Below are 22,782 nucleotides of genomic sequence, written 5' to 3' on the forward strand. Positions count from 1 at the left end.
AATACCACTTTTAGAAAGTAGGTATTTTCTTGCCTAACCATCCAAGCCTACCTCTGCTAGGTTGTGTATTCCTTGTCTGGAGTTTGAGTTACAGGGGCTGGGGGATTCCAGGAGACAGGGTCAGTCCGCACATGGCTAAATAGCAAGATCTACATGTAGTGCTATTAGGTGTATGTACCAGGATTGGGACACACGGCAAGGGTGCCCCAGCTCACCATTATTATTTGCATTATATAAAGACCCTTTAATTTGTAAAATTGTCAAGAACAATAAGATAGAGGCCATTCAATGTATTGGCGGGGATACAAAGCTGTTAGCCTACGCTGATGATCTGGCCATAATCACAGCTAATCCATCGGAGACTATTAAGGAGGTAGAAAAGGAAGCTCTCGATTTCGGTAAAATATCAGGTTATTTTCTTAATAGGAACAAGACACTGATTGTGAAGAACTTCAGAGCAGATCTGAATGATACTCGTTTAGTGGGAAATGCCAGATATCTTGGGGTGGAGATCTCTGCTAACGTGGATGAAATTGTACAAATCAATCTGGAGCCTCTAATGTTATAAAGATGTTGTTTTTGCCCAAAATGTTATATTTTTTTAGATCTATCCCTGTGGAAATTAACAAGGGCTGGTTCTCTGCGTTTAATCAATTAATTTCTTGTGGGCAGGACAACGGCCCCGTAGAGCGTTAAAATATATGACTCTATCTAAAGACAGGGGTGGGTGGTCCGTCCCTGATCTCCAGATCTATTATTGGGCCGTAGCTTTACAGCATATGACATAATTACTGGGAAAAGAGAGTGCAGTAACAGAGGAAACATGTTATAGATCAATATATAGGTTAATTTTAGGGGAGGAAGCCCAGAGTTGTTTTATAACACATTGATTTTGCGTATTTTAAAAGAGTGAGATTTAAGATTCTGCTGGGAGCATTCAAAATTTGGACTGCACTAAGGAATTTTTTTTAAATGAATAGGATACATAGAAATACCCCTTTAGCTGATAACGATTTATTACCGGAAATTTTCCAAGACGGGTATATGAAAATATGGATAGACAAGGGCATTAGATATATTAGTGATCTTATGGCAGATGACACAATATATTCGTTTGATATAATTAAGAAGAAATTTGGGGTCGGAAACAATCATTTTTTTAAGTTCTTACAAGTTAGGGACTTTCTATCTAGGAAAAAAATCAGAGGACATAAAGTTCCTTTACTGGAGGTGGCTCTTGGGACTCTTGCATCCATCTCTAAATTTTATGAATTACTTAGCAATTTAAAGGAAGATGATCTCGTGAAACATACCGATCACTGGCAGGAACAGCTACAAGCAGGGGTAGGGGAATGTGAGGATTCCTTGTTATTAAGTCAGACTGCATTTTTCTCAGCTACCTTACAAGTGCAATGTTTTAAAACCTGGATGAATTTATACATTACCCCAGCGCGGATCTTTAAATGGGGCGGCTCTACTGGGATTCACTGTTCACGCTGCAGCTGTCATGCTGCAGATAGCGTCCATATGTTTGCAACCTCTCCCAAATTGGCAAGTCTGGTTGGAGAATTGGGCAATTATCTGAAACATATGTTGGGATTTGAGGTGGACCTTACGCCGCAGGTTATTGTGCTTGGAGTAAGCAAGCAAGTTATGACAGTCCCAAATCAGGCTATGCTCTTCGCAGCGATGGCAGGGTTGAGGTTATGTCTGGCCACTGTTTGGCTAGATAAATAACTCCCCTCAGTATATTGCTGGTTGGGGAAACTACTAGCCATTTATCGTTGGGAGAAAGCGATATATGCACGATCCGGCTTAAAATCTAAGAAAAGGGGGCTTGAAATCTGGGCTCCAATAACTTATTGGGTCATCGAGCCCACAGTTTGATATTATTAATGCATGTCAGTTAGCTTATAGCGGAAACACTAAAGTAAAGAAATTAATTGTTTAGTCCTTATCATGATTTAATTTTGATTGTATTTAAAGTCTTTTATTAGAATAACTACAGGTGTAACCCAAATTAGCTCTCTTTGGTTTCATTGAGGGGATGGGGGGGCTGGTTAGGGTAGGCTGGAAAGGGGGGTGTAGTAAGAAGGGAGGGCTAAAAGACAAATTACAGACATCCTGCTCATATATATTGAAATGTAAACTGTATAACTGTATTTTCACTTTAAGTTTAATGTCTCTGTGGGATGTCAAATAAAGATTTTTTTTATTTTTAAAAAGAAAGTTTTGAAATCTGCCTGGATCCTCAAAATTCCACCTACCCCACATTCCTCAAAGTCTTCCGAGAAAAATGGTTCCTCACTTGTGTGGGTTTGCCTAGTGCCAATGACAGGAAATGGCCCAAAACGCAACGTGGACAAACCACATTTTTACAGTGAAAACATACCCTTTTTTTGCAAAATGTGCAGCTGTTGATTTTGAACCCTAGATCTGCCGGCATCTAGGGAAACCTAGAAAACCTATACATTTTTGAAAACTAGACACCCAGGGGAATCAAGGATGGGGTGACTTGTCTGGCTCTCACCAGGTTCTGTTACCCAGAATCCCTTGCAAACTTCAAAGTTAATAAAAAAACATGTTTCTTACATTTCTATGGTGGAAAGTTGTGGAATCTGTGGTGATCCACAAAATTCCACTCACTTCACATTCCCTAAAGTCTAAAGAAAAGTGGTACCTCACTTGTGTGGGTAGGCCTAGTGCCCGACACAGGAAACAGCCCAAAACACAACGTGGACACACCACTTCTTCACAATGAAAACTGGCCCTTTTTTTGCAAAGAGCCTAGCTGTAGATATTAAACCCTAGCTCTGCCGGCACCTAGGGAAACCTAGCAAACCTATACATTTTTGAAAACTAGAAACCCTGGAGAATCAAGGATGGGGTGACTTGTCTGGGTCCCACTAGGTTCTGTTACCCAGAATCCCTTGCAAACCTCAAACTTTGTAAAAGAAATACATTTTCCTCACATTTCTGTGTTAGAAAGTTCTGAAATCTGTGTGGATCCACAAAATTCCACCTACCCCACATTCCTCAAAGTCTTCCGAGAAAAATGGTTCCTCACTTGTGTGGGTTGGCCTAGTGCCAATGACAGATAACGGCCCAAAACCCAACGTGGACAAACCACATTTTTACAGTGAAAACTTACCCTTTTTTTGTATAATGTCGAGCTGTAGATTTTGAACCCTAGATCTACCGGCATGTAGGGAAACCTAGAAAACCTATACATTTTTGAAAACTAGACACCCAGGGGAATCAAGGATGGGGTAACTTGTCTGGGTCTCACCAGGTTCTATTACCCAGAATCCCTTGGAAAGACTCAAACTTTGACAAAAAAAACACATTTTCCTCACATTTCTGAGGTGGAAAGTTCTGGAATCTGCATCGATCCACAAACTTCCACCCACCCACATTCCCCAAAGTTTTCCGAGAAAAATGGTACCTCACTTGTGTGGGTAAGCCTAGTGGCCGTGACAGGAAGTGGCCCAAAACGCAACGTAGACACAGCACATTTTCACAGTGAAATCTGACCCTTTTTTTTGCAAAGTGCCTGGTTGTAGATTTTGAACCCTAGCTCTGCCGGCAACTAGAGAAACCTAGCAATCCTGTACACTTTTGAAAACTAGACACCCAGAGGAATCCTGGATTGGGTGTCTTTTCTGGCTCTCATCAGGTTCTGTTAGCCGGAATCCCTTGCAAACCTCAAACTTTGTAAAAAAAAAAATCCACATTTACCTCACATTTCTGTGGTGGAAAGTTCTGGAATCTGTGTGGATTGCAAAAACAACCGATGATGGACAGAATGCAATCTGTGTGGATTTACAAAATTCTACCCACCCCGCATTCCCCAAAGTCTTCAGAGAAAAATGGCACCTCACTTATGAGGGTAGGCCTAGTGCCTGCGATTGGAAACGGCCCAAAACACAACGTGGACACACCACTTTTTCACAGTGAAAAGGGACCTTTTTTTTGCAAAGTTCCTAGCTGTAGATTTTGAACCCTAGCTCTGCTGGCACCTAGGGAAACGTTGCAAATCTATACAGTTTTTTAAAACTAGACACCAAGGGCAATCCAGGATGGGGTGACTTGTCTGGCTCTCACCAGGTTCTATTACCCAGAATCCCTTGCAAACTTCAAAGTTTATAAAAAGAACATTTTCCTTACATTTCTGTGGTGGAAAGTTGTGGAATCTGTGGTGATCCACAAAATTCCACTCACTTCGCATTCCCTAAAGTCTTCTGAGAAAAATGGTACCTCACTTGTGTGGGTAGGCCTAGTGCCCGAGACAGGAAACGGCCCAAAACACAACGTGGACACACGACTACTTCACAATGAAAACTGGCCCTTTTTTTGCAAAGTGCCTAGCTGTAGATATTAAACCCTAGCTCTGCCGGCACCTAGGGAAACCTAGCAAACCTATATATTTTTGAAAACTAGAAACCCAGGGGAATCAAGGATGGGGTGACTTGTCTTAGTCTTACCAGGTTCTGTTACCCAGAATCCCTTGCAAACCTCAAACTTTGACCCAAAAAAACAATTTTCCTCACATTTCTGTGGTGGAAAGTTCTGGACTCTGCGTGGATCCACAAAATTCCACCCACCCCGCATTCCCCAAAGTCTTCTGAGAATCGTAGCTCACTCGCCTGGGTGGGTCAAGTACCCGTGACAGGCAAGGTCCCAAAACGTATTGAGGAGACATCAAAATTACTTGTCACAAAACAACCAGGTTTTGCAAGGGGGGTCACCTGGATTTTTAGCCCTGGGCTCGGCTGCCATCTTGGGAAATGTTGGAAATGGCCTTTTTTGCAGGGTAATCCATAAACTTTTTGCTTTTTTCTCCTATATTTTTCTGACCTGGGTGTTTTGGTTTTAGGACTCTGGGCACTTTACCACTGCTGATCAGTGCTAAAGTTCATATGCTCTCTGTATAAATTGCGTTATGGATTGGTGTTTCCATGATTAGCCTAATTGATTTATGTGTCAGTCCCTTGTAATGTGCACTGCGAGTGCCAGGGCCTATAAATCAAATGCTGTTGGTGGACTGCAGCACTGGATTGTACCACCCACACAAACAGCCCGTAAAGTGTAACTCTGGCCTGCTATTGCAGAGCCTGTGCGCAGCCTGGGGCTGCCATGTCGACTTGGCAAGTGCACACACTTGCAAGCCTCTAAACCTTCCCTTTCCTACATGTGAGTCACCCCTCTGGTAGGCCCAAGGTACCCCCAAGGGCAGGGTGCATTGTATGTGAAAAGTAGGACATGCCCTGGTGTGTGTGGCATGTCCTGATAGTGAATTACAGCCTACTTCGTTTTTCACTATTGCAAGGCTACCTGTTCCCCATAGGTCAGAATGGGCAGTTTGATTATTACATCGTATAATTCTAACTGACCCAGGGAACATGGTAGAAAGTCGAGTTTAGTATTCCTGAAATCAGGATGATAAAATGTATCTTTTAGTGAAGTTGGTTTTTAACATTTTGTGTTTGAAAATACCACTTTTAGAAAGTAGGTATTTTCTTGCCTAACCATCCAAGCCTACCTCTGCTAGGTTGTGTATTCCTTGTCTGGAGTTTGAGTTACAGGGGCTGGGGGATTCCAGGAGACAGGGTCAGTCCGCACAGGGCTAAATAGCAAGATCTACATGTAGTGCTATTAGGTGTATGTACCAGGATTGGGGCACACGGCAAGGGTGCCCCAGCTCACCATTATTATTTGCATTATATAAAGACCCTTTAATTTGTAAAATTGTCAAGAACAATAAGATAGAGGCCATTCAATGTATTGGCGGGGATACAAAGCTGTTAGCCTACACTGATGATCTGGCCATAATCACAGCTAATCCATCGGAGACTATTAAGGAGGTAGAAAAGGAAGCTCTCGATTTCGGTAAAATATCAGGTTATTTTCTTAATAGGAACAAGACACTGATTGTGAAGAACTTCAGAGCAGATCTGAATGATACTCGTTTAGTGGGAAATGCCAGATATCTTGGGGTGGAGATCTCTGCTAACGTGGATGAAATTGTACAAATCAATCTGGAGCCTCTAATGTTATAAAGATGTTGTTTTTGCCCAAAATGTTATATTTTTTTAGATCTATCCCTGTGGAAATTAACAAGGGCTGGTTCTCTGCGTTTAATCAATTAATTTCTTGTGGGCAGGACAACGGCCCCGTAGAGAGTTAAAATATATGACTCTATCTAAAGACAGGGGTGGGTGGTCCGTCCCTGATCTCCAGATCTATTATTGGGCCGTAGCTTTACAGCATATGACATAATTACTGGGAAAAGAGAGTGCAGTAACAGAGGAAACATGTTATAGATCAATATATAGGTTAATTTTAGGGGAGGAAGCCCAGAGTTGTTTTATAACACATTGATTTTGCGTATTTTAAAAGAGTGAGATTTAAGATTCTGCTGGGAGCATTCAAAATTTGGACTGCACTAAGGAATTTTTTTTAAATGAATAGGATACATAGATATACCCCTTTAGCTGATAACGATTTATTACCGGAAATTTTCCAAGACGGGTATATGAAAATATGGATAGACAAGGGCATTAGATATATTAGTGATCTTATGGCAGATGACACAATATATTTGTTTGATATAATTAAGAAGAAATTTGGGGTCGGAAACAATCATTTTTTTAAGTTCTTACAAGTTAGGGACTTTCTATCTAGGAAAAAAATCAGAGGACATAAAGTTCCTTTACTGGAGGTGGCTCTTGGGACTCTTGCATCCATCTCTAAATTTTATGAATTACTTAGCAATTTAAAGGAAGATGATCTCGTGAAACATACCGATCGCTGGCAGGAACAGCTACAAGCAGGGGTAGGGGAATGTGAGGATTCCTTGTTATTCAGTCGGACTGCATTTTTCTCTGCTAACTTACAAGTGCAATGTTTTAAAACCTGGATGAATTTATACATTACCCCAGCGCGGATCTTTAAATGGGGCGGCTCTACTGGGATTCACTGTTCACGCTGCAGCTGTCATGCTGCAGATAGCGTCCATATGTTTGCAACCTCTCCCAAATTGGCAAGTCTGGTTGGAGAATTGGGCAATTATCTGAAACATATGTTGGGATTTGAGGTGGACCTTACGCCGCAGGTTATTGTGCTTGGAGTAAGCAAGCAAGTTATGACAGTCCCAAATCAGGCTATGCTCTTCGCGGCGATGGCAGGGTTGAGGTTATGTCTGGCCACTGTTTGGCTAGATAAATAACTCCCCTCAGTATATTGCTGGTTGGGGAAACTACTAGCCATTTATCGTTGGGAGAAAGCGATATATGCACGATCCGGCTTAAAATCTAAGAAAAGGGGGCTTGAAATCTGGGCTCCAATAACTTATTGGGTCATCGAGCCCACAGTTTGATATTATTAATGCATGTCAGTTAGCTTATAGCGGAAACACTAAAGTAAAGAAATTAATTGTTTAGTCCTTATCATGATTTAATTTTGATTGTATTTAAAGTCTTTTATTAGAATAACTACAGGTGTAACCCAAATTAGCTCTCTTTGGTTTCATTGAGGGGATGGGGGGGCTGGTTAGGGTAGGCTGGAAAGGGGGGTGTAGTAAGAAGGGAGGGCTAAAAGACAAATTACAGACATCCTGCTCATATATATTGAAATGTCAACTGTATAACTGTATTTTCACTTTAAGTTTAATGTCTCTGTGGGATGTCAAATAAAGATTTTTTTTTTTTTTTAAAAAGAAAGTTTTGAAATCTGCCTGGATCCTCAAAATTCCACCTACCCCACATTCCTCAAAGTCTTCCGAGAAAAATGGTTCCTCACTTGTGTGGGTTTGCCTAGTGCCAATGACAGGAAATGGCCCAAAACGCAACGTGGACAAACCACATTTTTACAGTGAAAACATACCCTTTTTTTGCAAAATGTGTAGCTGTTGATTTTGAACCCTAGATCTGCCGGCATCTAGGGAAACCTAGAAAACCTATACATTTTTGAAAACTAGACACCCAGGGGAATCAAGGATGGGGTGACTTGTCTGGCTCTCACCAGGTTCTGTTACCCAGAATCCCTTGCAAACTTCAAAGTTAATAAAAAAACATGTTTCTTACATTTCTATGGTGGAAAGTTGTGGAATCTGTGGTGATCCACAAAATTCCACTCACTTCACATTCCCTAAAGTCTAAAGAAAAATGGTACCTCACTTGTGTGGGTAGGCCTAGTGCCCGACACAGGAAACAGCCCAAAACACAACGTGGACACACCACTTCTTCACAATGAAAACTGGCCCTTTTTTTGCAAAGAGCCTAGCTGTAGATATTAAACCCTAGCTCTGCCGGCACCTAGGGAAACCTAGCAAACCTATACATTTTTGAAAACTAGAAACCCTGGAGAATCAAGGATGGGGTGACTTGTCTGGGTCTCACTAGGTTCTGTTACCCAGAATCCCTTGCAAACCTCAAACTTTGTAAAAGAAATACATTTTCCTCACATTTCTGTGTTAGAAAGTTCTGAAATCTGTGTGGATCCACAAAATTCCACCTACCCCACATTCCTCAAAGTCTTCCGAGAAAAATGGTTCCTCACTTGTGTGGGTTGGCCTAGTGCCAATGACAGATAACGGCCCAAAACTCAACGTGGACAAACCACATTTTTACAGTGAAAACTTACCCTTTTTTAGTATAATGTCGAGCTGTAGATTTTGAACCCTAGATCTACCGGCATGTAGGGAAACCTAGAAAACCTATACATTTTTGAAAACTAGACACCCAGGGGAATCAAGGATGGGGTAACTTGTCTGGGTCTCACCAGGTTCTATTACCCAGAATCCCTTGGAAAGACTCAAACTTTGACAAAAAAAACACATTTTCCTCACATTTCTGAGGTGGAAAGTTCTGGAATCTGCATCGATCCACAAACTTCCACCCACCCACATTCCCCAAAGTTTTCCGAGAAAAATGGTACCTCACTTGTGTGGGTAAGCCTAGTGGCCGTGACAGGAAGTGGCCCAAAACGCAACGTAGACACAGCACATTTTCACAGTGAAATCTGACCCTTTTTTTTGCAAAGTGCCTGGTTGTAGATTTTGAACCCTAGCTCTGCCGGCAACTAGAGAAACCTAGCAATCCTGTACACTTTTGAAAACTAGACACCCAGAGGAATCCTGGATTGGGTGTCTTTTCTGGCTCTCATCAGGTTCTGTTAGCCGGAGTCCCTTACAAACCTCAAACTTTGTAAAAAAAAAAAATCCACATTTACCTCACATTTCTGTGGTGGAAAGTTCTGGAATCTGTGTAGATTGCAAAAACAACCGATGATGGACAGAATGCAATCTGTGTGGATTTACAAAATTCTACCCACCCCGCATTCCCCAAAGTCTTCAGAGAAAAATGGCACCTCACTTATGAGGGTAGGCCTAGTGCCTGCGATTGGAAACGGCCCAAAACACAACGTGGACACACCACTTTTTCACAGTGAAAAGGGACCTTTTTTTTGCAAAGTTCCTAGCTGTAGATTTTGAACCCTAGCTCTGCTGGCACCTAGGGAAACGTTGCAAATCTATACAGTTTTTTAAAACTAGACACCAAGGGCAATCCAGGATGGGGTGACTTGTCTGGCTCTCACCAGGTTCTATTACCCAGAATCCCTTGCAAACTTCAAAGTTTATAAAAAGAACATTTTCCTTACATTTCTGTGGTGGAAAGTTGTGGAATCTGTGGTGATCCACAAAATTCCACTCACTTCGCATTCCCTAAAGTCTTCTGAGAAAAATGGTACCTCACTTGTGTGGGTAGGCCTAGTGCCCGAGACAGGAAACGGCCCAAAACACAACGTGGACACACGACTACTTCACAATGAAAACTGGCCCTTTTTTTGCAAAGTGCCTAGCTGTAGATATTAAACCCTAGCTCTGCCGGCACCTAGGGAAACCTAGCAAACCTATATATTTTTGAAAACTAGAAACCCAGGGGAATCAAGGATGGGGTGACTTGTCTGAGTCTTACCAGGTTCTGTTACCCAGAATCCCTTGCAAACCTCAAACTTTGACCCAAAAAAACAATTTTCCTCACATTTCTGTGGTGGAAAGTTCTGGACTCTGCGTGGATCCACAAAATTCCACCCACCCCGCATTCCCCAAAGTCTTCTGAGAATCGTAGCTCACTCGCCTGGGTGGGTCAAGTACCCGTGACAGGCAAGGTCCCAAAACGTATTGAGGAGACATCAAAATTACTTGTCACAAAACAACCAGGTTTTGCAAGGGGGGTCACCTGGATTTTTAGCCCTGGGCTCGGCTGCCATCTTGGGAAATGTTGGAAATGGCCTTTTTTGCAGGGTAATCCATAAACTTTTTGCTTTTTTCTCCTATATTTTTCTGACCTGGGTGTTTTGGTTTTAGGACTCTGGGCACTTTACCACTGCTGATCAGTGCTAAAGTTCATATGCTCTCTGTATAAATTGCGTTATGGATTGGTGTTTCCATGATTAGCCTAATTGATTTATGTGTCAGTCCCTTGTAAAGTGCACTGCGAGTGCCAGGGCCTATAAATCAAATGCTGTTGGTGGACTGCAGCACTGGATTGTACCACCCACACAAACAGCCCGTAAAGTGTAACTCTGGCCTGCTATTGCAGAGCCTGTGCGCAGCCTGGGGCTGCCATGTCGACTTGGCAAGTGCACACACTTGCAAGCCTCTAAACCTTCCCTTTCCTACATGTGAGTCACCCCTCTGGTAGGCCCAAGGTACCCCCAAGGGCAGGGTGCATTGTATGTGAAAAGTAGGACATGCCCTGGTGTGTGTGGCATGTCCTGATAGTGAATTACAGCCTACTTCGTTTTTCACTATTGCAAGGCTACCTGTTCCCCATAGGTCAGAATGGGCAGTTTGATTATTACATCGTATAATCCTAACTGACCCAGGGAACATGGTAGAAAGTCGAGTTTAGTATTCCTGAAATCAGGATGATAAAATGTATCTTTTAGTGAAGTTGGTTTTTAACATTTTGTGTTTGAAAATACCACTTTTAGAAAGTAGGTATTTTCTTGCCTAACCATCCAAGCCTACCTCTGCTAGGTTGTGTATTCCTTGTCTGGAGTTTGAGTTACAGGGGCTGGGGGATTCCAGGAGACAGGGTCAGTCCGCACAGGGCTAAATAGCAAGATCTACATGTAGTGCTATTAGGTGTATGTACCAGGATTGGGGCACACGGCAAGGGTGCCCCAGCTCACCATTATTATTTGCATTATATAAAGACCCTTTAATTTGTAAAATTGTCAAGAACAATAAGATAGAGGCCATTCAATGTATTGGCGGGGATACAAAGCTGTTAGCCTACGCTGATGATCTGGCCATAATCACAGCTAATCCATCGGAGACTATTAAGGAGGTAGAAAAGGAAGCTCTCGATTTCGGTAAAATATCAGGTTATTTTCTTAATAGGAACAAGACACTTATTGTGAAGAACTTCAGAGCAGATCTGAATGATACTCGTTTAGTGGGAAATGCCAGATATCTTGGGGTGGAGATCTCTGCTAACGTGGATGAAATTGTACAAATCAATCTGGAGCCTCTAATGTTATAAAGATGTTGTTTTTGCCCAAAATGTTATATTTTTTTAGATCTATCCCTGTGGAAATTAACAAGGGCTGGTTCTCTGCGTTTAATCAATTAATTTCTTGTGGGCAGGACAACGGCCCCGTAGAGCGTTAAAATATATGACTCTATCTAAAGACAGGGGTGGGTGGTCCGTCCCTGATCTCCAGATCTATTATTGGGCCGTAGCTTTACAGCATATGACATAATTACTGGGAAAAGAGAGTGCAGTAACAGAGGAAACATGTTATAGATCAATATATAGGTTAATTTTAGGGGAGGAAGCCCAGAGTTGTTTTATAACACATTGATTTTGCGTATTTTAAAAGAGTGAGATTTAAGATTCTGCTGGGAGCATTTAAAATTTGGACTGCACTAAGGAATTTTTTTTAAATGAATAGGATACATAGATATACCCCTTTAGCTGATAACGATTTATTACCGGAAATTTTCCAAGACGGGTATATGAAAATATGGATAGACAAGGGCATTAGATATATTAGTGATCTTATGGCAGATGACACAATATATTTGTTTGATATAATTAAGAAGAAATTTGGGGTCGGAAACAATCATTTTTTTAAGTTCTTACAAGTTAGGGACTTTCTATCTAGGAAAAAAATCAGAGGACATAAAGTTCCTTTACTGGAGGTGGCTCTTGGGACTCTTGCATCCATCTCTAAATTTTATGAATTACTTAGCAATTTAAAGGAAGATGATCTCGTGAAACATACCGATCGCTGGCAGGAACAGCTACAAGCAGGGGTAGGGGAATGTGAGGATTCCTTGTTATTCAGTCGGACTGCATTTTTCTCTGCTAACTTACAAGTGCAATGTTTTAAAACCTGGATGAATTTATACATTACCCCAGCGCGGATCTTTAAATGGGGCGGGTCTACTGGGATTCACTGTTCACGCTGCAGCTGTCATGCTGCAGATAGCGTCCATATGTTTGCAACCTCTCCCAAATTGGCAAGTCTGGTTGGAGAATTGGGCAATTATCTGAAACATATGTTGGGATTTGAGGTGGACCTTACGCCGCAGGTTATTGTGCTTGGAGTAAGCAAGCAAGTTATGACAGTCCCAAATCAGGCTATGCTCTTCGCGGCGATGGCAGGGTTGAGGTTATGTCTGGCCACTGTTTGGCTAGATAAATAACTCCCCTCAGTATATTGCTGGTTGGGGAAACTACTAGCCATTTATCGTTGGGAGAAAGCGATATATGCACGATCCGGCTTAAAATCTAAGAAAAGGGGGCTTGAAATCTGGGCTCCAATAACTTATTGGGTCATCGAGCCCACAGTTTGATATTATTAATGCATGTCAGTTAGCTTATAGCGGAAACACTAAAGTAAAGAAATTAATTGTTTAGTCCTTATCATGATTTAATTTTGATTGTATTTAAAGTCTTTTATTAGAATAACTACAGGTGTAACCCAAATTAGCTCTCTTTGGTTTCATTGAGGGGATGGGGGGGCTGGTTAGGGTAGGCTGGAAAGGGGGGTGTAGTAAGAAGGGAGGGCTAAAAGACAAATTACAGACATCCTGCTCATATATATTGAAATGTCAACTGTATAACTGTATTTTCACTTTAAGTTTAATGTCTCTGTGGGATGTCAAATAAAGATTTTTTTTTTTTTTAAAAAGAAAGTTTTGAAATCTGCCTGGATCCTCAAAATTCCACCTACCCCACATTCCTCAAAGTCTTCCGAGAAAAATGGTTCCTCACTTGTGTGGGTTTGCCTAGTGCCAATGACAGGAAATGGCCCAAAACGCAACGTGGACAAACCACATTTTTACAGTGAAAACATACCCTTTTTTTGCAAAATGTGTAGCTGTTGATTTTGAACCCTAGATCTGCCGGCATCTAGGGAAACCTAGAAAACCTATACATTTTTGAAAACTAGACACCCATGGGAATCAAGGATGGGGTGACTTGTCTGGCTCTCACCAGGTTCTGTTACCCAGAATCCCTTGCAAACTTCAAAGTTAATAAAAAAACATGTTTCTTACATTTCTATGGTGGAAAGTTGTGGAATCTGTGGTGATCCACAAAATTCCACTCACTTCACATTCCCTAAAGTCTAAAGAAAAATGGTACCTCACTTGTGTGGGTAGGCCTAGTGCCCGACACAGGAAACAGCCCAAAACACAACGTGGACACACCACTTCTTCACAATGAAAACTGGCCCTTTTTTTGCAAAGAGCCTAGCTGTAGATATTAAACCCTAGCTCTGCCGGCACCTAGGGAAACCTAGCAAACCTATACATTTTTGAAAACTAGAAACCCTGGAGAATCAAGGATGGGGTGACTTGTCTGGGTCTCACTAGGTTCTGTTACCCAGAATCCCTTGCAAACCTCAAACTTTGTAAAAGAAATACATTTTCCTCACATTTCTGTGTTAGAAAGTTCTGAAATCTGTGTGGATCCACAAAATTCCACCTACCCCACATTCCTCAAAGTCTTCCGAGAAAAATGGTTCCTCAATTGTGTGGGTTGGCCTAGTGCCAATGACAGATAACGGCCCAAAACCCAACGTGGACAAACCACATTTTTACAGTGAAAACTTACCCTTTTTTTGTATAATGTCGAGCTGTAGATTTTGAACCCTAGATCTACCGGCATGTAGGGAAACCTAGAAAACCTATACATTTTTGAAAACTAGACACCCAGGGGAATCAAGGATGGGGTAACTTGTCTGGGTCTCACCAGGTTCTATTACCCAGAATCCCTTGGAAAGACTCAAACTTTGACAAAAAAAACACATTTTCCTCACATTTCTGAGGTGGAAAGTTCTGGAATCTGCATCGATCCACAAACTTCCACCCACCCACATTCCCCAAAGTTTTCCGAGAAAAATGGTACCTCACTTGTGTGGGTAAGCCTAGTGGCCGTGACAGGAAGTGGCCCAAAACGCAACGTAGACACAGCACATTTTCACAGTGAAATCTGACCCTTTTTTTTGCAAAGTGCCTGGTTGTAGATTTTGAACCCTAGCTCTGCCGGCAACTAGAGAAACCTAGCAATCCTGTACACTTTTGAAAACTAGACACCCAGAGGAATCCTGGATTGGGTGTCTTTTCTGGCTCTCATCAGGTTCTGTTAGCCGGAGTCCCTTGCAAACCTCAAACTTTGTAAAAAAAAAAATCCACATTTACCTCACATTTCTGTGGTGGAAAGTTCTGGAATCTGTGTGGATTGCAAAAACAACCGATGATGGACAGAATGCAATCTGTGTGGATTTACAAAATTCTACCCACCCCGCATTCCCCAAAGTCTTCAGAGAAAAATGGCACCTCACTTATGAGGGTAGGCCTAGTGCCTGCGATTGGAAACGGCCCAAAACACAACGTGGACACACCACTTTTTCACAGTGAAAAGGGACCTTTTTTTTGCAAAGTTCCTAGCTGTAGATTTTGAACCCTAGCTCTGCTGGCACCTAGGGAAACGTTGCAAATCTATACAGTTTTTTAAAACTAGACACCAAGGGCAATCCAGGATGGGGTGACTTGTCTGGCTCTCACCAGGTCATATTACCCAGAATCCCTTGCAAACTTCAAAGTTTATAAAAAGAACATTTTCCTTACATTTCTGTGGTGGAAAGTTGTGGAATCTGTGGTGATCCACAAAATTCCACTCACTTCGCATTCCCTAAAGTCTTCTGAGAAAAATGGTACCTCACTTGTGTGGGTAGGCCTAGTGCCCGAGACAGGAAACGGCCCAAAACACAACGTGGACACACGACTACTTCACAATGAAAACTGGCCCTTTTTTTGCAAAGTGCCTAGCTGTAGATATTAAACCCTAGCTCTGCCGGCACCTAGGGAAACCTAGCAAACCTATATATTTTTGAAAACTAGAAACCCAGGGGAATCAAGGATGGGGTGACTTGTCTGAGTCTTACCAGGTTCTGTTACCCAGAATCCCTTGCAAACCTCAAACTTTGACCCAAAAAAACAATTTTCCTCACATTTCTGTGGTGGAAAGTTCTGGACTCTGCGTGGATCCACAAAATTCCACCCACCCCGCATTCCCCAAAGTCTTCTGAGAATCGTAGCTCACTCGCCTGGGTGGGTCAAGTACCCGTGACAGGCAAGGTCCCAAAACGTATTGAGGAGACATCAAAATTACTTGTCACAAAACAACCAGGTTTTGCAAGGGGGGTCACCTGGATTTTTAGCCCTGGGCTCGGCTGCCATCTTGGGAAATGTTGGAAATGGCCTTTTTTGCAGGGTAATCCATAAACATTTTGCTTTTTTCTCCTATATTTTTCTGACCTGGGTGTTTTGGTTTTAGGACTCTGGGCACTTTACCACTGCTGATCAGTGCTAAAGTTCATATGCTCTCTGTATAAATTGCGTTATGGATTGGTGTTTCCATGATTAGCCTAATTGATTTATGTGTCAGTCCCTTGTAAAGTGCACTGCGAGTGCCAGGGCCTATAAATCAAATGCTGTTGGTGGACTGCAGCACTGGATTGTACCACCCACACAAACAGCCCGTAAAGTGTAACTCTGGCCTGCTATTGCAGAGCCTGTGCGCAGCCTGGGGCTGCCATGTCGACTTGGCAAGTGCACACACTTGCAAGCCTCTAAACCTTCCCTTTCCTACATGTGAGTCACCCCTCTGGTAGGCCCAAGGTACCCCCAAGGGCAGGGTGCATTGTATGTGAAAAGTAGGACATGCCCTGGTGTGTGTGGCATGTCCTGATAGTGAATTACAGCCTACTTCGTTTTTCACTATTGCAAGGCTACCTGTTCCCCATAGGTCAGAATGGGCAGTTTGATTATTACATCGTATAATCCTAACTGACCCAGGGAACATGGTAGAAAGTCGAGTTTAGTATTCCTGAAATCAGGATGATAAAATGTATCTTTTAGTGAAGTTGGTTTTTAACATTTTGTGTTTGAAAATACCACTTTTAGAAAGTAGGTATTTTCTTGCCTAACCATCCAAGCCTACCTCTGCTAGGTTGTGTATTCCTTGTCTGGAGTTTGAGTTACAGGGGCTGGGGGATTCCAGGAGACAGGGTCAGTCCGCACAGGGCTAAATAGCAAGATCTACATGTAGTGCTATTAGGTGTATGTACCAGGATTGGGGCACACGGCAAGGGTGCCCCAGCTCACCATTATTATTTGCATTATATAAAGACCCTTTAATTTGTAAAATTGTCAAGAACAATAAGATAGAGGCCATTCAATGTATTGGCGGGAATACAAAGCTGTTAGCCTACGCTGATGATCTGGCCATAATCACAGCTAATCCATCGGAGACTATTAAGGAGGTAGAAAAGGAAGCTCTCGATTTCGGTAAAATATCAGGTTATTTTCTTAATAGGAACAAGACACTGATTGTGAAGAACTTCAGAGCAGATCTGAATGATACTCGTTTAGTGGGAAATGCCAGATATCTTGGGGTGGAGATCTCTGCTAACGTGGATGAAATTGTACAAATCAATCTGGAGCCTCTAATGTTATAAAGATGTTGTTTTTGCCCAAAATGTTATATTTTTTTAGATCTATCCCTGTGGAAATTAACAAGGGCTGGTTCTCTGCGTTTAATCAATTAATTTCTTGTGGGCAGGACAACGGCCCCGTAGAGCGTTAAAATATATGACTCTATCTAAAGACAGGGGTGGGTGGTCCGTCCCTGATCTCCAGATCTATTATTGGGCCGTAGCTTTACAGCATATGACATAATTACTGGGAAAAGAGAGTGCAGTAACAGAGGAAACATGTTATAGATCAATATATAGGTTAATTTTAGGGGAGGAAGCCCAGAGTTGTTTTATAACACATTGATTTTGCGTATTTTAAAAGAGTGAGATTTAAGATTCTGCTGGGAGCATTCAAAATTTGGACTGCACTAAGGAATTTTTTTTAAATGAATAGGATACATAGATATACCCCTTTAGCTGATAACGATTTATTACCGGAAATTTTCCAAGACGGGTATATGAAAATATGGATAGACAAGGGCATTAGATATATTAGTGATCTTATGGCAGATGACACAATATATTCGTTTGATATAATTAAGAAGAAATTTGGGGTCGGAAACAATCATTTTTTTAAGTTCTTACAAGTTAGGGACTTTCTATCTAGGAAAAAAATCAGAGGACATAAAGTTCCTTTACTGGAGGTGGCTCTTGGGACTCTTGCATCCATCTCTAAATTTTATGAATTACTTAGCAATTTAAAGGAAGATGATCTCGTGAAACATACCGATCGCTGGCAGGAACAGCTACAAGCAGGGGTAGGGGAATGTGAGGATTCCTTGTTATTAAGTCAGACTGCATTTTTCTCTGCTAACTTACAAGTGCAATGTTTTAAAACCTGGATGAATTTATACATTACCCCAGCGCGGATCTTTAAATGGGGCGGCTCTACTGGGATTCACTGTTCACGCTGCAGCTGTCATGCTGCAGATAGCGTCCATATGTTTGCAACCTCTCCCAAATTGGCAAGTCTGGTTGGAGAATTGGGCAATTATCTGAAACATATGTTGGGATTTGAGGTGGACCTTACGCCGCAGGTTATTGTGCTTGGAGTAAGCAAGCAAGTTATGACAGTCCCAAATCAGGCTATGCTCTTCGCGGCGATGGCAGGGTTGAGGTTATGTCTGGCCACTGTTTGGCTAGATAAATAACTCCCCTCAGTATTTTGCTGGTTGGGGAAACTACTAGCCATTTATCGTTGGGAGAAAGCGATATATGCACGATCCGGCTTAAAATCTAAGAAAAGGGGGCTTGAAATCTGGGCTCCAATAACTTATTGGGTCATCGAGCCCACAGTTTGATATTATTAATGCATGTCAGTTAGCTTATAGCGGAAACACTAAAGTAAAGAAATTAATTGTTTAGTCCTTATCATGATTTAATTTTGATTGTATTTAAAGTCTTTTATTAGAATAACTACAGGTGTAACCCAAATTAGCTCTCTTTGGTTTCATTGAGGGGATGGGGGGGCTGGTTAGGGTATGCTGGAAAGGGGGGTGTAGTAAGAAGGGAGGGCTAAAAGACAAATTACAGACATCCTGCTCATATATATTGAAATGTCAACTGTATAACTGTATTTTCACTTTAAGTTTAATGTCTCTGTGGGATGTCAAATAAAGATTTTTTTTTTTTTAAAAAGAAAGTTTTGAAATCTGCCTGGATCCTCAAAATTCCACCTACCCCACATTCCTCAAAGTCTTCCGAGAAAAATGGTTCCTCACTTGTGTGGGTTTGCCTAGTGCCAATGACAGGAAATGGCCCAAAACGCAACATGGACAAACCACATTTTTACAGTGAAAACATACCCTTTTTTGCAAAATGTGTAGCTGTTGATTTTGAACCCTAGATCTGCCGGCATCTAGGGAAACCTAGAAAACCTATACATTTTTGAAAACTAGACACCCAGGGGAATCAAGGATGGGGTGACTTGTCTGGCTCTCACCAGGTTCTGTTACCCAGAATCCCTTGCAAACTTCAAAGTTAATAAAAAAACATGTTTCTTACATTTCTATGGTGGAAAGTTGTGGAATCTGTGGTGATCCACAAAATTCCACTCACTTCACATTCCCTAAAGTCTAAAGAAAAATGGTACCTCACTTGTGTGGGTAGGCCTAGTGCCCGACACAGGAAACAGCCCAAAACACAACGTGGACACACCACTTCTTCACAATGAAAACTGGCCCTTTTTTTGCAAAGAGCCTAGCTGTAGATATTAAACCCTAGCTCTGCCGGCACCTAGGGAAACCTAGCAAACCTATACATTTTTGAAAACTAGAAACCCTGGAGAATCAAGGATGGGGTGACTTGTCTGGGTCTCACTAGGTTCTGTTACCCAGAATCCCTTGCAAACCTCAAACTTTGTAAAAGAAATACATTTTCCTCACATTTCTGTGTTAGAAAGTTCTGAAATCTGTGTGGATCCACAAAATTCCACCTACCCCACATTCCTCAAAGTCTTCCGAGAAAAATGGTTCCTCACTTGTGTGGGTTGGCCTAGTGCCAATGACAGATAACGGCCCAAAACCCAACGTGGACAAACCACATTTTTACAGTGAAAACTTACCCTTTTTTTGTATAATGTCGAGCTGTAGATTTTGAACCCTAGATCTACCGGCATGTAGGGAAACCTAGAAAACCTATACATTTTTGAAAACTAGACACCCAGGGGAATCAAGGATGGGGTAACTTGTCTGGGTCTCACCAGGTTCTATTACCCAGAATCCCTTGCAAAGACTCAAACTTTGACAAAAAAACCACATTTTCCTCACATTTCTGAGGTGGAAAGTTCTGGAATCTGCATCGATCCACAAACTTCCACCCACCCACATTCCCCAAAGTTTTCCGAGAAAAATGGTACCTCACTTGTGTGGGTAAGCCTAGTGGCCGTGACAGGAAGTGGCCCAAAACGCAACGTGGACACAGCACATTTTCACAGTGAAATCTGACCCTTTTTTTTGCAAAGTGCCTAGTTGTAGATTTTGAACCCTAGCTCTGCCGGCAACTAGAGAAACCTAGCAATCCTGTACACTTTTGAAAACTAGACACCCAGAGGAATCCTGGATTGGGTGTCTTTTCTGGCTCTCATCAGGTTCTGTTAGCCGGAATCCCTTGCAAACCTCAAACTTTGTAAAAAAAAAAATCCACATTTACCTCACATTTCTGTGGTGGAAAGTTCTGGAATCTGTGTGGATTGCAAAAACAACCGATGATGGACAGAATGCAATCTGTGTGGATTTACAAAATTCTACCCACCCCGCATTCCCCAAAGTCTTCAGAGAAAAATGGCACCTCACTTATGAGGGTAGGCCTAGTGCCTGCGATTGGAAACGGCCCAAAACACAACGTGGACACACCACTTTTTCACAGTGAAAAGGGACCTTTTTTTTGCAAAGTTCCTAGCTGTAGATTTTGAACCCTAGCTCTGCTGGCACCTAGGGAAACGTTGCAAATCTATACAGTTTTTTAAAACTAGACACCAAGGGCAATCCAGGATGGGGTGACTTGTCTGGCTCTCACCAGGTTCTATTACCCAGAATCCCTTGCAAACTTCAAAGTTTATAAAAAGAACATTTTCCTTACATTTCTGTGGTGGAAAGTTGTGGAATCTGTGGTGATCCACAAAATTCCACTCACTTCGCATTCCCTAAAGTCTTCTGAGAAAAATGGTACCTCACTTGTGTGGGTAGGCCTAGTGCCCGAGACAGGAAACGGCCCAAAACACAACGTGGACACACGACTACTTCACAATGAAAACTGGCCCTTTTTTTGCAAAGTGCCTAGCTGTAGATATTAAACCCTAGCTCTGCCGGCACCTAGGGAAACCTAGCAAACCTATATATTTTTGAAAACTAGAAACCCAGGGGAATCAAGGATGGGGTGACTTGTCTGAGTCTTACCAGGTTCTGTTACCCAGAATCCCTTGCAAACCTCAAACTTTGACCCAAAAAAACAATTTTCCTCACATTTCTGTGGTGGAAAGTTCTGGACTCTGCGTGGATCCACAAAATTCCACCCACCCCGCATTCCCCAAAGTCTTCTGAGAATCGTACCTCACTCGCCTGGGTGGGTCAAGTACCCGTGACAGGCAAGGTCCCAAAACGTATTGAGGAGACATCAAAATTACTTGTCACAAAACAACCAGGTTTTGCAAGGGGGGTCACCTGGATTTTTAGCCCTGGGCTCGGCTGCCATCTTGGGAAATGTTGGAAATGGCCTTTTTTGCAGGGTAATCCATAAACTTTTTGCTTTTTTCTCCTCTATTTTTCTGACCTGAGTGTTTTGGTTTTAGGACTCTGGGCACTTTACCACTGCTGATCAGTGCTAAAGTTCATATGCTCTCTGTATAAATTGCGTTATGGATTGGTGTTTCCATGATTAGCCTAATTGATTTATGTGTCAGTCCCTTGTAAAGTGCACTGCGAGTGCCAGGGCCTATAAATCAAATGCTGTTGGTGGACTGCAGCACTGGATTGTACCACCCACACAAACAGCCCGTTAAGTGTAACTCTGTCCTGCTATTGCAGAGCCTGTGCGCAGCCTGGGGCTGCCATGTCGACTTGGCAAGTGCACACACTTGCAAGCCTCTAAACCTTCCCTTTCCTACATGTGAGTCACCCCTCTGGTAGGCCCAAGGTACCCCCAAGGGCAGGGTGCATTGTATGTGAAAAGTAGGACATGCCCTGGTGTGTGTGGCATGTCCTGATAGTGAATTACAGCCTACTTCGTTTTTCACTATTGCAAGGCTACCTGTTCCCCATAGGTCAGAATGGGCAGTTTGATTATTACATCGTATAATCCTAACTGACCCAGGGAACATGGTAGAAAGTCGAGTTTAGTATTCCTGAAATCAGGATGATAAAATGTATCTTTTAGTGAAGTTGGTTTTTAACATTTTGTGTTTGAAAATACCACTTTTAGAAAGTAGGTATTTTCTTGCCTAACCATCCAAGCCTACCTCTGCTAGGTTGTGTATTCCTTGTCTGGAGTTTGAGTTACAGGGGCTGGGGGATTCCAGGAGACAGGGTCAGTCCGCACAGGGCTAAATAGCAAGATCTACATGTAGATGGGTGGGAGGAGTGCACCTGGGACCTGAATAGGACTGTGCCATCCCTCCACAATGCTGGCTCCACCTCCTGTGATGTGTCTGATGTCCCTGGCCTACACTGTGAAAGGAAAGAAGGAGTCTTGTCAACAAAGTGCTCCAGGACTGACCAGAACTGGTTTGGACTAGGCAAAGGCCTCTCTGCCTTCTGAAAACAAAGAGAAATTGAGGATAAAAAGGGGGACCCAAATCCCCAAATTTGAGAACTCGCTTGAATCCTGGAACCTGCCAAGAAGAAGAGCTGGAAGAGCTGCCAGGAGGAGTACTGCCCCTTCGCTTTGTTATTGCTTTGTTGGGTTGGCCTGCAGCTGCTGCTTCTGCCTTGGGCAGTGAAAGAACTGGAATGAAATTTCTCTACTTGTGCTGAGTATCTACAAGGGCTTGAGGTAGAGCTTGCCCCCTGTTCAAGAAGTCGCAGGAACAGCAAAGACTTCAAGCCCGACGCCGTCTACGACGCCGCTGCCGACACCATGACCAGAAGGCACCGCAGAGGGCACCGCAGCAACACGACCATGGTCTCACCGACGATGCCTGCCGATGCCACCACCGAGCCGCTGCTCGCACCGCGACCTGTGGGCACCACACTCCGCACCGCCTCGCTTCACGACAACGCCTTGGTA

Source organism: Triturus cristatus, chromosome 6, assembly GCF_964204655.1.
Source record: "Triturus cristatus chromosome 6, aTriCri1.1, whole genome shotgun sequence".
Taxonomy (NCBI): Eukaryota; Metazoa; Chordata; class Amphibia; order Caudata; family Salamandridae; genus Triturus; species Triturus cristatus.